This window comes from Haematobia irritans, chromosome 2 (assembly GCF_050003625.1).
Source record: "Haematobia irritans isolate KBUSLIRL chromosome 2, ASM5000362v1, whole genome shotgun sequence".
Lineage (NCBI taxonomy): Eukaryota > Metazoa > Arthropoda > Insecta > Diptera > Muscidae > Haematobia > Haematobia irritans.
The window spans coordinates 67770659-67783892 of NC_134398.1; positions in this window are offsets into that span (position 1 = coordinate 67770659).

Sequence of the window (13234 nt, forward strand, 5' to 3'; positions counted from 1 at the left end):
TTTTGTATAGAAATAAAATTTTGCAAAATATTCTATAGAAAAAAAAATTGAGAAAATTTGCTATAGAAATAAAAGTTGACAATTTTTTCTTATAGAAATAAAATTTTGGAAAAATATCAATAAAAATACTATTTTAGAAAAAATTTTGTGTAGTAAATAAAATTCCGCAAAATATTCTACAGAAACAAAATTTTGACTAAATTTTGTATAGAAATAAAATTTTCACAAAATTTTCTATAGAAATAAAATTTTGACCAAATTTTCTAATAAAAAAATCTATTACTATAAAATTTTGGCAAAGTTTTCTATAGAAATAAAATTTTGACTTAAATTTTTATAAAAATAAAATTATCAATAGAAATAAAATTTTGAAAAAATTTTTGTGTAACAAACAAAATTTTGCAAAATTTTCTATAGAAATAAAATTTTGCAAAATATTCTATAGAAGCAAAATTTTGACTCAATTTTCTATAGAAATAAAATTTTGACTAAATTTTCTATAGAAAAAAATATTTCTATAGTAATAAAATTTTGAATAAATTTTTTATAGAAATAAAATTTTGACAAAATTTGCTATAGAAATAAAATTTTGACAAAACTTTTCATAGAAATAACATTTTGACAAAATTTTCTATAAAAAACAACTTTGAAAAAATTTTCTCTCAATATTCCACATATGTATATGACCTTAAACTAAAATTAAAATAAAAGTAATATCGATTGTTCGAAATATTTCAAATAAATTGATATGGGCATTGAAATGGATCGATCCAGCCCATCTGCTAGTCTAACATTCTAGGAAACATAAAAAGATAGCCGTAATTGGAAGTTGATTTTCATTTACAATCATGCTGTACATTGAACGAATGAATAACGCAATGGAAACTAATTTGCGTAAGAACTTGCTTAGTTACAAAAATGTGAAGTGTTTTAAAAAATTTGGTTTAGCCGGAGTCGGAGTCGAGCAAAATTTTTACGACTCCGACTCCGACTTGAGTGGATTCCCATAGATATATATTGTCCGATATACACTTACATGGCCACCAGAAACTAAATTTTCACTCCGAGACCACAGATTTACTCCGATTTACTTGAAATATTGCACAGGTAGCATAATTAACATTCTAGCTACGTATGCCGTATGTTATTATTATGATTTTTATTGATTTTAGCAGGGAAAATTGTTTTAAGAAATTTTGCTGAATATACCATTCCCAAAATTGGTATCAAAAATCCCCAAAGTGAGGACATATATTGAAAACCCTTTATTTTTTCGAAATTTGCATATTTCTCAGCTGTTTACTGGCAGGACGTTGAAACCTTTTACAGTTAGTTAGTGGACACATAGGGCTTTTTGGAAAACAGATCGGCTTAGCAATCGGTGCTTTGCCGAATGAGAATTTTTGAAAACCAAATTTTTTCTTTTTGAAAAATTCCAGAAAGAATGTATGTGCCTTTTTCCAAAAACATGGTCAAAATTCTATATTTTTTGAAATTCTAATTTGTGGACTTTACAACTTTTAATCTAGAGCTCATGGATACACATTTTTTCTTCTAGAGTTCGTAGAATTTTGTAGGGAATGCAGTTAAGAAGAAACATTACGAATCCAAACAAAATTGAACACTCTGTAGAACTTTAGAAGTTCTACCCAGCAAAGAAAAAATCAGCGATTTGGGACCACTGTGCTTCGGTCAGTAATGCTGTTAATATTTTTTGGACAAATGGTTGCATAGAAAGTTTAAAATGCTATACTCGTCATATTGAAATACCATCAATATGATGAATATATCGCAATTTTGTTTTATAAAATATGGTTGCAAGTGAAGATGCTGGTAGTGTTGCCAGCAGTGTTTTATAGTGTTTATAAGTTTTCCTTCAGCTAAGTTAATTTTCGTTGTGGTTACGAAAAATTAACTATATTAAAATGGTCCTTAAATTTACAAGACACTTTTTTTCTGTGTAGAGGACGAGATACCAAGTAATGACTTAGTTCAAAAAAGTAGAAATGAAGCTATAAAATTTATAATTTCAATGAAATATATACGGCAGTTTATGTTGCAATAGATTTAAAAAAAAACGTCTTTTTATTTTAATGGATTTTTCCTTTTTTGTTTTTGTGTTATTTTATGGAACATTTTTTTAATAAACAGATTTTAAAACGACTTTACGGGTATGGTCGACCTTTTTATCATTATACGAGACTTTTTGTGGAATCTTTTTTAAAATTCCCAAGGGTAACAATGCTTCTCACCTAAATATTTTATATTCGTATCTCTATCAAATAATGTATCTGTATTCTCTTAGAGTATACCAACTGTCATAATGCATATTTGTTGGATACATTTTTGTAACATTCAAACATTTTGAACTCTATGTGGGTGTGGAAGTAGTTAAGAATGTATTTATGCGTGTGTGTGTGTGTGCTCATCTTTTGATATCATAAATAAAATATTGACAGCTAGTGTCACTCCAAATAGATAATAAGGTTACATTGTACAAGTCATGTCACAACATAACAGTGATATTGCTATTGTTATCCCATTTATTTTTCGATGACTACGAAGGTAGCTTCTTCGTAGCAGTTCTGTTGATAACTTGTGCGTCATGTCATAGGAGAATTGATAGGTACTCTTAAAGTCATCAGATTTATATAAAGATGCCTCTCAACGATTGAATACAAATAAATTTGTATACATATAAATGAAATATGCATTTCCACACCCAGAAAAAATTGAACCGTCCATAAAAAAGTAGGTTTATATATTATATTATATAATATTTATATATTTTAGTAATGCGCAACATGATACAAATAAGTTAATAATTTGTCTCAAATTGAAGAACATTTACTGAAAATAATATTTTCTGTTGTTTAAAAAAATTATATTTTGAAACATCACCCACACAAAAGTGCATTTTTGTGTGAGAGAGTGGCTCATATTTGCATATGTTAATTTAACATCGGATTTGTTCACTCAATTGCTTATAACTTTGTAATTTTTCGGTCGATTTTCTTCTGGTCGGTCTTATTTCCGGCGGCAAAGAGTCATTGTAAAACACGATTTTTTTGAAAATTCGCCCTATTTTCATCGATATGGTTTGAACCCCTTAACTTATCACAGATCCACTTATACATGTTTGTTCATCAATACCTTGCATTCAAGTACCAACAACGATACAATCGGACATTTCTACACCCTCAAACAAATTGCTTCTGTAACATATACCCCAAACACATTTTGCTTCAAGCATATATACACCGAAAAAAAGTGAACTGTTTTATAGGAAGAATGAACTACCACGCACAAAAATTGGACTAAATTTTACTCCATATTTTGAGATTTCCACAAAGCGTTGTTAAAACCAAGAAATTTTAATGCCATGTTGTACTTTTTAACTGCAGTTCACGAAATTACATCATCTCATAGAAGAAAAATGAACTAAAAGTAAAGAAGAAAATCAAAATGCAGTACTTCATTCTTACTATTTTTGGGAATCGTACGAAAATCTTCTTTTGCTTTAGTTCATATTGAACTTATGTGTACGGTCATTGAACTTTATACTCACGTTTAGTTCATAAAATTTTTGAGACATACTTAAAAAAAAAAGTAAGATTTCATTAAGCTGTCGAAAATGTCGATAAAAATAATAAAATTTATCTACAAACATATTATGTTTCACCTTAGGGCATACATTGGTAGTAAAAAATTTTAATGAAATTTTCTTTGTGATGATATATTTTTAAGGCGCCAATTGGTTACTTCCATTATTTTACTTGCAGTATACTCTCTAAATACATATATGTTTATAGGCTATTTCCAAATTAATATATGATTGCATCTAAGCATATTATATTTACAAACATTTTATGTCCCAAACATAATATGTTCTAACATATTAACATATATATGTCCCAAACATGTTATGCTAGTTTATGAACATAATATGCTTGCACTCAAAAATATTGTGTTAAAAAAATTTGAGTTCCAAACATATAATTGTTAACCCAAACATATGACAGTCTTAGTCGTCCGTGTAGCTCATGATATAATTTGTTTAGTGAAAAGAGGCCGAAAAACTTAAAATAACGGGATAACTCAAAAACTGTTTCTTAAAAAAAAATTAACCTTCATTTTCGAATTCAGCAGACCAAGATACATATGAAAAGTAACCTCTCCTCAAATGTACATTTTCAGTGTAAACCAATATTATTAGAGTAAAGGAAACTTTCACAAAGCTTAATAATTCCATGAACAAAAATAAAGTTAAATTGGCTTTAGTGAAATAGAGATTTCCTTTTTTTGAGTGTAATAAGTCAAAAAGTCTCTTTACAGATTTTAAAATTCCTCTCTAAACAGCAGTTCACTTATGCAAGACTTAATAATTTTCTTTTGCTGTCAGTTTATGCAGAAATTTGCTTTTCACTGAAAAAAAATATTTTTATGGTATTAAAGATTACGCAACCAAAATTTGAGGATGCGCAAATTTACACAATTTAAGAACAAATTTCTTTAAAATAATGAATGTTTATAATCTTAGGACATAAATTTGGGAAATTTGCTTCGCATGTTTTTGAACTAAGGTAAATTTTCCTCAAAGTAACGAAAAAACATTTTTGATTTAAAGAAATCGTTCTCAAATTACCAGAAATATTGAGTCTTTAGATTTAAGATAAAAACTCTTCAAATATAGGCTAAGATTTATTTTGATGATTTTGTATCTTTGGTTTAAAGTTTTTAGGAATTAAGAAAGCAGGTTTTTCTTTAAAGTATCTGCTATAATTTGGATTTTTAAACTGGATTTTTGTTTTTTGTCTTTATTTATTTATTTTAAAGAACCCGCATCATCTCGGAATCAATACCAAAATACTTAAGGGAACACTTAAAAAACCGTGAAACCACAAGGAAGACAAATTTTGGTTATTTTAGAAAATTTAGATTACTTTTAGAAAATTTTAACCAAACAGTTAAACTAAAACGCTGACATGACACCGGTATCACAAAAATAAGTAAATATTTTTCGACAAATTCAAGAAATTTCATTAGAAATAAATAATTTTTACGTTGAAGGAAAAAATTGGAGTTCAAAATTGAATGTCTTTGGTGCAATACGATTCTTCCTTATTCCTACGAAAGTCGTTCAAACAAATACAAATGTCTTTGCTGCTATACGAAGTTCAACTTTCTTTAAAATTAGTTCATTTTAACTAAAAGAATGGCTTACATTTTTCTGGGTGTAAAAAAGTTTGATACAATAGGTAACGGTGCTTACATCTCACATATAAAAAAACATATAAGAAAATTTAGCAAACCACTACACAGAAAAAAATATCACCAAAATATGTCCAATTAAAAAGTTTATTAAAGTTGAACATTTTTTCAATTCATAAATTAATTAATACAATTAAATGTTTTATCAAGATGGAACATTAAGTTAATTAAGTCAATGATTGAAAAATTTTAAATTTTTAATTAAAACATTAATTGATACAATTAATTTTTTAATCAAACTCGGAAGACTAAGTCATTAAAAAAAAAAGTGATGGATTTTTTTTTAATTTTTAACTAAAATGTTTTTCAAAATATCATTTTTTTTATTAAACTAAAAACACTAAGTTAAGACAGTAATTGGAAATAGTTTAATTGGAAATAGGTTTTGAGTTCTGAAATCAACATCTATTAAATTTTTAATTGAATCAATTAAAAATTAATTGAAATTTGCTAAAGAAATCAATTAACTTTTAATCAATTATTATTTGTATGTCCAATGAAAACTGTGATGATACTATCATTTTCGAGATTGAAGACATTTCAATTAAAAAATTAATTGGATCAAGTAATTTCGTGATTGAATCAAAAAAAAATTTTGTGTGTATGTATTTTTGGTGATTTATAGTAAGAAAAAGGTTTAAAAGAACACTTTGGCAATCACGCCAAGCGATAGTTCCATTACAAATATGTTGCCTATAAGAGAATTAGGTTGTGCGACTATTTAGTGCTCGTTTTTAATTTCAGGTTTGTAATGCATTTCTATTAATTTTAACTTCGTTTTACAAGTTATTAAATTTTCATTTTGTTTATATGTCATTTCAATATAGTTTAAGTATTTTAAAACTATAAAAGGCGATTTTAAATTTTCTTTCCAAAATCGAATTTTTATGACATTATATGTATTATATGTATGCTTATAAAAAACTTTTACTTATAAACAATAATTGTCTATAAGAAACAAATGCATAAAAGAAAAAAATTGTGTGTTTTTCCGACTTTTTATATCCGTTACCTACTGCACAGACCATCTCTGGTTACGACAAGAGTCTCTCAAAAGGAAATTATTTTATGTTATCCATGGTGGTTAGGTGTAAGATTCGATATACTTATGTCGATTACCGTTGCCCAAGTTTTAGAGAATCGGTATAAAATGTCTCCACGAGACGCTGTAAAGCATATATCTGCATAATGTCCTTACATTGCATTTTGACTGCATCGTCAGCCATAGTTCCGAATTTAGACGTGCAATGCTGTCAGACATGCCTTTTAATTAAATTGCCTTATTTCATGGTGTCGGACAGTGTCGCATATTCGCTTAACTCTTTTTTTTTTTTTTGCTTTTCTTCTCGTCGTCATATCAACATTTTCAAAGAAAAATGACTTTAAATTATACCGCATTCATGTCTGCCGGTCAGGATTTGTTAAACGTTTATTTATGGTCTCAGTAATTTGCCGCCAATTGCCCCAAAGAGGAGAGCAGAGTAAGAAAAAATTACTAAATCTTGTGACAGTTGTCGTACTAAATGACAGTTTGTTTGAAAGTTGGTTGGATACTCGTACTTAATGCAGCCGCTTGGTGTTTGTTACACACAGAGTTATTTAATGGGCTGTGTGTGAATAATTTTGGCGCTTTATTTCGGGGTTTTCCTACTATTTGAGTATATCAAATGACATGAAAATTAGGTTAACGACTGGTTGGCCGAACACTTTGATTTTGAATTATGGCCACAAGAGATGACAGTAGTAATTTGTTATCAATTTGTGTGTGCTAGGAAATAAGACTTATTGGGAATGTGAGAAGATTTGAAAATAAATACTACCAAAGATTTCCAAAGATTTTGCCTTGACTTCAGTAACTTTTGTATTGATTCTGAGACAAAAAAGAAAAGAATCACGGATAAGGATACATTTAATATACAATTCATTTCTGTGTACTTGATACTGGGAAACAAGCATAAATTATTTCGTTTTTATACCTCCCACCATAGGATCTAAATATTTATCTGGGTCGTGGTCCATCTGTGGAAATCACGCTAACTACCGGACGAAACAAAATATTGGAATGAAACTTGTTATTGATGGAGGTTGGATGGGCCATATTGGACCACTTTTTGGTATAGCCCCTATATAAACTGACCCCCAGATTTAACTTCTAGCTTCTAGGAAGGGCAAATTTCATTCGATCCAGTTGAAATTTGCTACCTGATGCTGGTATATGGTTCCTAATAAACTCGGTCAGATCCGGTTGAAATTTGGTACGTGATGCTAGTATATGGTTTCTAAGAAACTTGGTCCATAGCCCCCATTTTAACCGACCTTCAGATTTGAATTTTGGAGACTCTTGGAGGGCAAAATTTCATACGATCCGGCTGAATATTGGTATGTGTTGTTAGAATATGCAACCATGCAAACATTTGTCGACATCGGTCCATACTTATGTATAGCCCTCATATAGACCGACCCAAAAATTTGACTTCTGGGGTCTCATGGAGGAACAAATTTCATCCGATTCAGTTGAAAGTTGATACGTTATGATGTTATGTCAGTATATGCTTTCTACTAATGTTCGCAAATTAAAAAGCAATTTTAAATTGCTATCATACTTAATGAACACTTAATCCAACTCAACATTGTGAAGAAAAGAAAAACAAAAATATTATGACAAAAATAAATAAAAAAAAAGCCATTTCATATCGCTATCCTACTCAGCAAAACATTTTAAGGATTATACTGTAATCATTTTCGATTTAAGTAAAAATATCAAGTCATCCAAATTTTTATCAGATAAACGCGATCTTGTCATATTTTCGACGGACCTTTTATCATTGCTTTTTATTTTATGTGGCACGAATTCCATTTCACATGAACTCATTATTCAAAGGACCTTATCGCTTACTTCGACTTTTGATGAAATTGTGCTGTTTAGTATACCTCATGTATAATAAATTCCTACTCAAGGTGTACCATAAATGTTTATTAACTCAATTTGTCGGGTATGAAATCTAAGGGCCGTTTACACTGAATGAAGACTCCAATTTATTAATAAACAATCATAAAAACCCACAAAAATAATTCCAATTTGTTAAAATAACAATTTGGAATTATTTTTCCTGGATCCCGAAAAATCCCGGGATTCAAAATAAAAAAATCCGGGATTCGGGATAAATCCCGTCCCGAAAATCCCGGGATTTCGGGACGGGATTTGATCCGGGTGACAGCCCTAATATATATACATTACTCACCCACAAAAAAGTGACCCCTTCTTTAAGTTAAAATGAACTCACTGTGTAGAAAGTTGAACTTCGTATAGCGCCAAAGACATTTTTATTTGTTTGAACGATGTGATTTTCGTAGAAATTGGGTACACACAAAAAATTTTTTTCTGGTTCAATCACGAAATTAATTGATCCAATTAATTTTTTAATTGAAATGTCTTCAATCACAGAAATGATAGTATCAATTAAAAAATTAATTGAAGGTCAATTAAAAAATTAATTGATCCAATTAAAAAATTAATTGAAACTATTAATTTTTGTGATTGATTTTTGTTTCAATTAAAAAATTTGTTGAATCAATTAAATTTTTAATTGAATATTTTTTAAAACTCAATTAAAATTTTGATTGGAAAAATTTTCGTGAAATTTTTTTCTGTGTACAATGCATTCCATATATTAGTTAAAATTTTCCTATATTTATGTACCACTATACTACAGAATGACAAAAATTTAACTGAATTGAATTCATATATGGAATGATTTTATTGAACTTTTTTCATTCATTTGGACAAATCTTACATATTTGTGGTAAACCTTTTACTCCAAAATTAGAACTGCTTACCTTCGTTTTTAAAAACAATTTTATGTATTTATATAGGCAATTTTTCCTTCAATAAAAGACATATTAAATATATTTATTTAGAATCAACAGCATCGACTGGCCTTGAAATATTAAAACACATTTTTTTCTTCTTCTAGTACCTTTCACTTTGAATAAGTTGCTGCCTAGCAATTTTGTCCACCTTTTACAATTTAAATACCTACAAATAAACAAAAAAAATCCTAAACCAATTTTTTCACAAAAGGTTAGCGTCACTGAATATTACCTCATAATTGAAGATTCCAAAATGAAGTCGAATGAAGGGGTTGTTATTCTGCTGGTGTTTTCTTTGTTTATAAACCAATTTTCAAAAAAACGAACATTTTCCTCACTAATTTAAAATAACAAATATTTCATATATTTTATTTTTTTTTTATTATATTATTTTACAATATTATTTTTTAACAATCTCTCCGTATACCATAACAACGCGATTCCAACTAAAAAAACAACCCACGCGCAATCACATCGATGACAGGTATCAATTACAGGTAGATAAAGGAAATGTAGGAAATTTTCCTATATTCTAACAAGTGTGTTTCCTTAAGTTTTGAAAGGATTGAATACTTCTTAGTACGAATGAACTAAAATATTTTTCTATGCCAAGTGTTATTCGTATGTATGATAAGCTTTCTATAATAAAGGAAGTCAGAATTATCATTTTATAAGAAATTTTACTAAATTTGAGGAAACTTGGTTTTAGTTCGATTTTTGTTTATGCTTTGTTATCAGTCAATAAAATTTTCTTTTTCAGTAGTAAATTCTTATACCCAGCGAAGAAAACAGTATTAGTAAAATACCATGCCTTATTCTAGTTAGGTTAGGTTAGGTTAGGTTAGGTTAGGTGGCAGCCCGATGTGTCAGGCTCACTTAGACTATTCAGTCCATTGTGATACCACACTTTTTTCTGGATGCACTATTTTACAAAATAATTTGTTTTTTTTTTTTTTGAGATTTGAGATATCCCGTTATTTTTTTATTTTTAGTTTTTCGGCTTTTTTCCACTAAACAAATTATATTTCGACCTAAAAATTTCCGATTATGTCGTTGTTGGTACTAAAAAGACCGAAAAACTACAAATAACGGGATATCTCAAAAACTGTTCCATAAAAAATTTTTTATCCTCTCATCAAATATTCATTTTCATTTTAAACTAGTGTTATCAGATCAAAGTTCATTATAAATCAAATGACAAAATTTAGACCCCATCCCCCAACGTTATGGTGGAGAGTATACAAATAATTCTAATTTTATTAAATATTGTGCATATTTTCGAATAAATATTTCATTTAATCTCTTGAGAAAATTACGTTCTACCTTATTGGGCCATACATGTACATACGTGCATATATCACTCGAAAAACATAAACACTTAACAATCTGTCAAATAATCAACAACTTTAACCTTAGGTGTCATTCAGTGTAAAGCGCCATAATATATCAATTCGATTATCCCCAAAACTAACGTTCACACATCGTTCGTTCCCAGAAGCAGAAAATAGATTTTATAGAGAACACTAAACACTCATATTCAGACCAGCAAAATCGTTCTCTTCACTTCTGTATGTAGATGGCTGCCAGCATAATCGCGCAAGTTGGATTACATTTAGTTTGGCATTTCTTGTTTCGATTGGTTTTGCAGTGGTGCAAAATTTGTGAAGGCATTACACTGAGTACCGCATTGAGAGTACTCGTGTGTGTGTAGACACTTGCAACATGTCAACAACATTGCAAATGCCACAACAAACTGCATGCAGGCCGGCATGGTAGGACTGCAAGGCGTTGGCCCCGGGCACAAATTCAGCTCAACCATTTGTAAATGTCATTCAGCGGAACTGCAAAGCGGTACACAGGCAAACGGGTGATTGGACGGACGGACAGAACGTTGCTGGACAATTTCACGGCAATGACAGCAACTGCAACACCATAATATATCATGTCCAACATGGAAATGGTCAAATGGTTGCTTTGTACATAATCGGGGTGAGGTATCAAATGAGCTTTGGTTTGTTATACGGCAAGATAGAAGGATTTGAAAGTTGGTCATAGAAACTAAGTCCATTTGCGTAGAAAATTCTTAACGCAATTAGGTGAAATTTCATATGGCGATTTTCCACAATAAACTCGAACCCGAATATAAAAATTCTCATTGCAATCATTCTCCGTAATTTAATGGAAGCAATGGTTTCTACAGGTTCAAAAAATAAAATCGGGAGGTTTATACTAAGAAGCGTCATCTAAAAATTGACAGATATAAATTATATAGACATACCTCTTTATGAGCCTAAAAATATTTCGTATTTGATTATGAGCTATAAATATATACATATATTTTTTTTTTTACCAAATCTCTTTAAGGTTTTGCATTTAGCACTCTATAAAAATAGAACATATTTAGCACATTGGTTCCAAATCGCTTTTTTTTAGAAATAATTCTGCAACTTTTGAACGGATAAAGTTGTCATATGTTTTCTTTGTGAGAAAGGTGTGGTGTTTTCCTCTAAGTTAGGTTGTTTCCGATTTCGATGATAGTTTCTTTGCTGGATAGGTCTTATAAACCCCTACAAAACAGTTAGCGTGCGTGTGCGAATATCTTTTAAAGTGGGCCCCACAATTTTTTTTTGTGGGGCCCAGTATTTTGAACCTAGAACTTAACTGCATTCCCTGCAAAATTCTATGTATTTCAAAAGAAAAAATTATGTACCTAATTCCACAATTTGGAATTTAAAAAAAAATACAGACGGCACCTATATTCTTTCTGTCTTACCCCTCTAATGCCCAATCCTGCACTCAAAAAAAAGTGAACTCTCTATTTCACTAAAGCCAATTTAACTTTATTTTAGTTCATGGAATTATTATATTTGGAGAAAGTTGCCTTTACTTTAATAATTTTTTGTTTACGTTAGTTAAATTAACTAAAACCGAGGAAAAAAATATACTCAAATGAAGCATCAAGATTAACTAAATTCGTGTATTCCACAAAATAGTTCAGAATTTCTTTAAATTTGTAAACTTTACCAAAAAGGCGTCCATCATTAACTTCGTATGTCACTAAAGACATTCTTGCAATTTTGAACTCCAAATTTTTCCTTCAAACTACAAAATTTTCTTTAACAAGTGAAAAAACTTAGTTATGTCTAATAAATTTTCTTGAATTTGTTGAAAAATATTTACTTATTTTTATGACATCGGCGTGATGCCAACGTTTGTAATACTGTTTAGTTAAAATTTTCTACAAATATTCAAAATTTTCTAAAATTAACCGAAAGTTTTCTTCCTGGTGGCTTTTAGTAAAACGCACCTTAAGACAACCAAAATGGGTAAAATAAACTGAATTTTACCGTATAAATTTTTCTTTTAGTTTTCTTGCTTTTGTGTCGTTAAAATTGAAAAAATATTGGGGCATTAGAGGGTTAACATTTCTTTCTGGACTTCTCCCAAACTTTTTTCTTGTTTCTTATAGAAAACCCAATAAAGATACGTTTTAAGTTTTTCTCGGTCATCATGGATTGCGTAGAAACTTCATCTAAACACTGCCATCCACAATCGAATTACTTAAGTTGCGGTAACGCTTGCCGATGGCAAGGTTTCTTAAAACCTCCTAACACCATCTTCTAAATTGTATGTAAGTCCATACGTGGTATATATTAAATCAAAAAAGATCGATCCAATACGTATATAATTCAGTTTGACAAAGTAGACATACAATTTTGACAAAATTTTCTCTAGAAATAAAATTTTGACAAAATTTTCTATAGAAATAAACTTTTGACAAAATTTTCTATAGAAATAAAATCTTGGTAGATTATTTTTGGCTCGAGTGGCAACCATGATTATGAACCGAATAAAATTTGAACAAAATTTTCTATAGAAATAAAATTTTGACAAAATTTTCTATAGAAATAAAATTTTGGTAGATTATTTTTGGCTCGAGTGGCAACCATGATTATGAACCGAATAAAATTTGAACAAAATTGTCTATAGAAATAAAATTTTGACAAAATTTTCTATAGAAATAAAATTTTGGTAGATTATTTTTGGCTCTAGTGGCAACCATGATTATGAACCGATATGGACCAATTTTTGT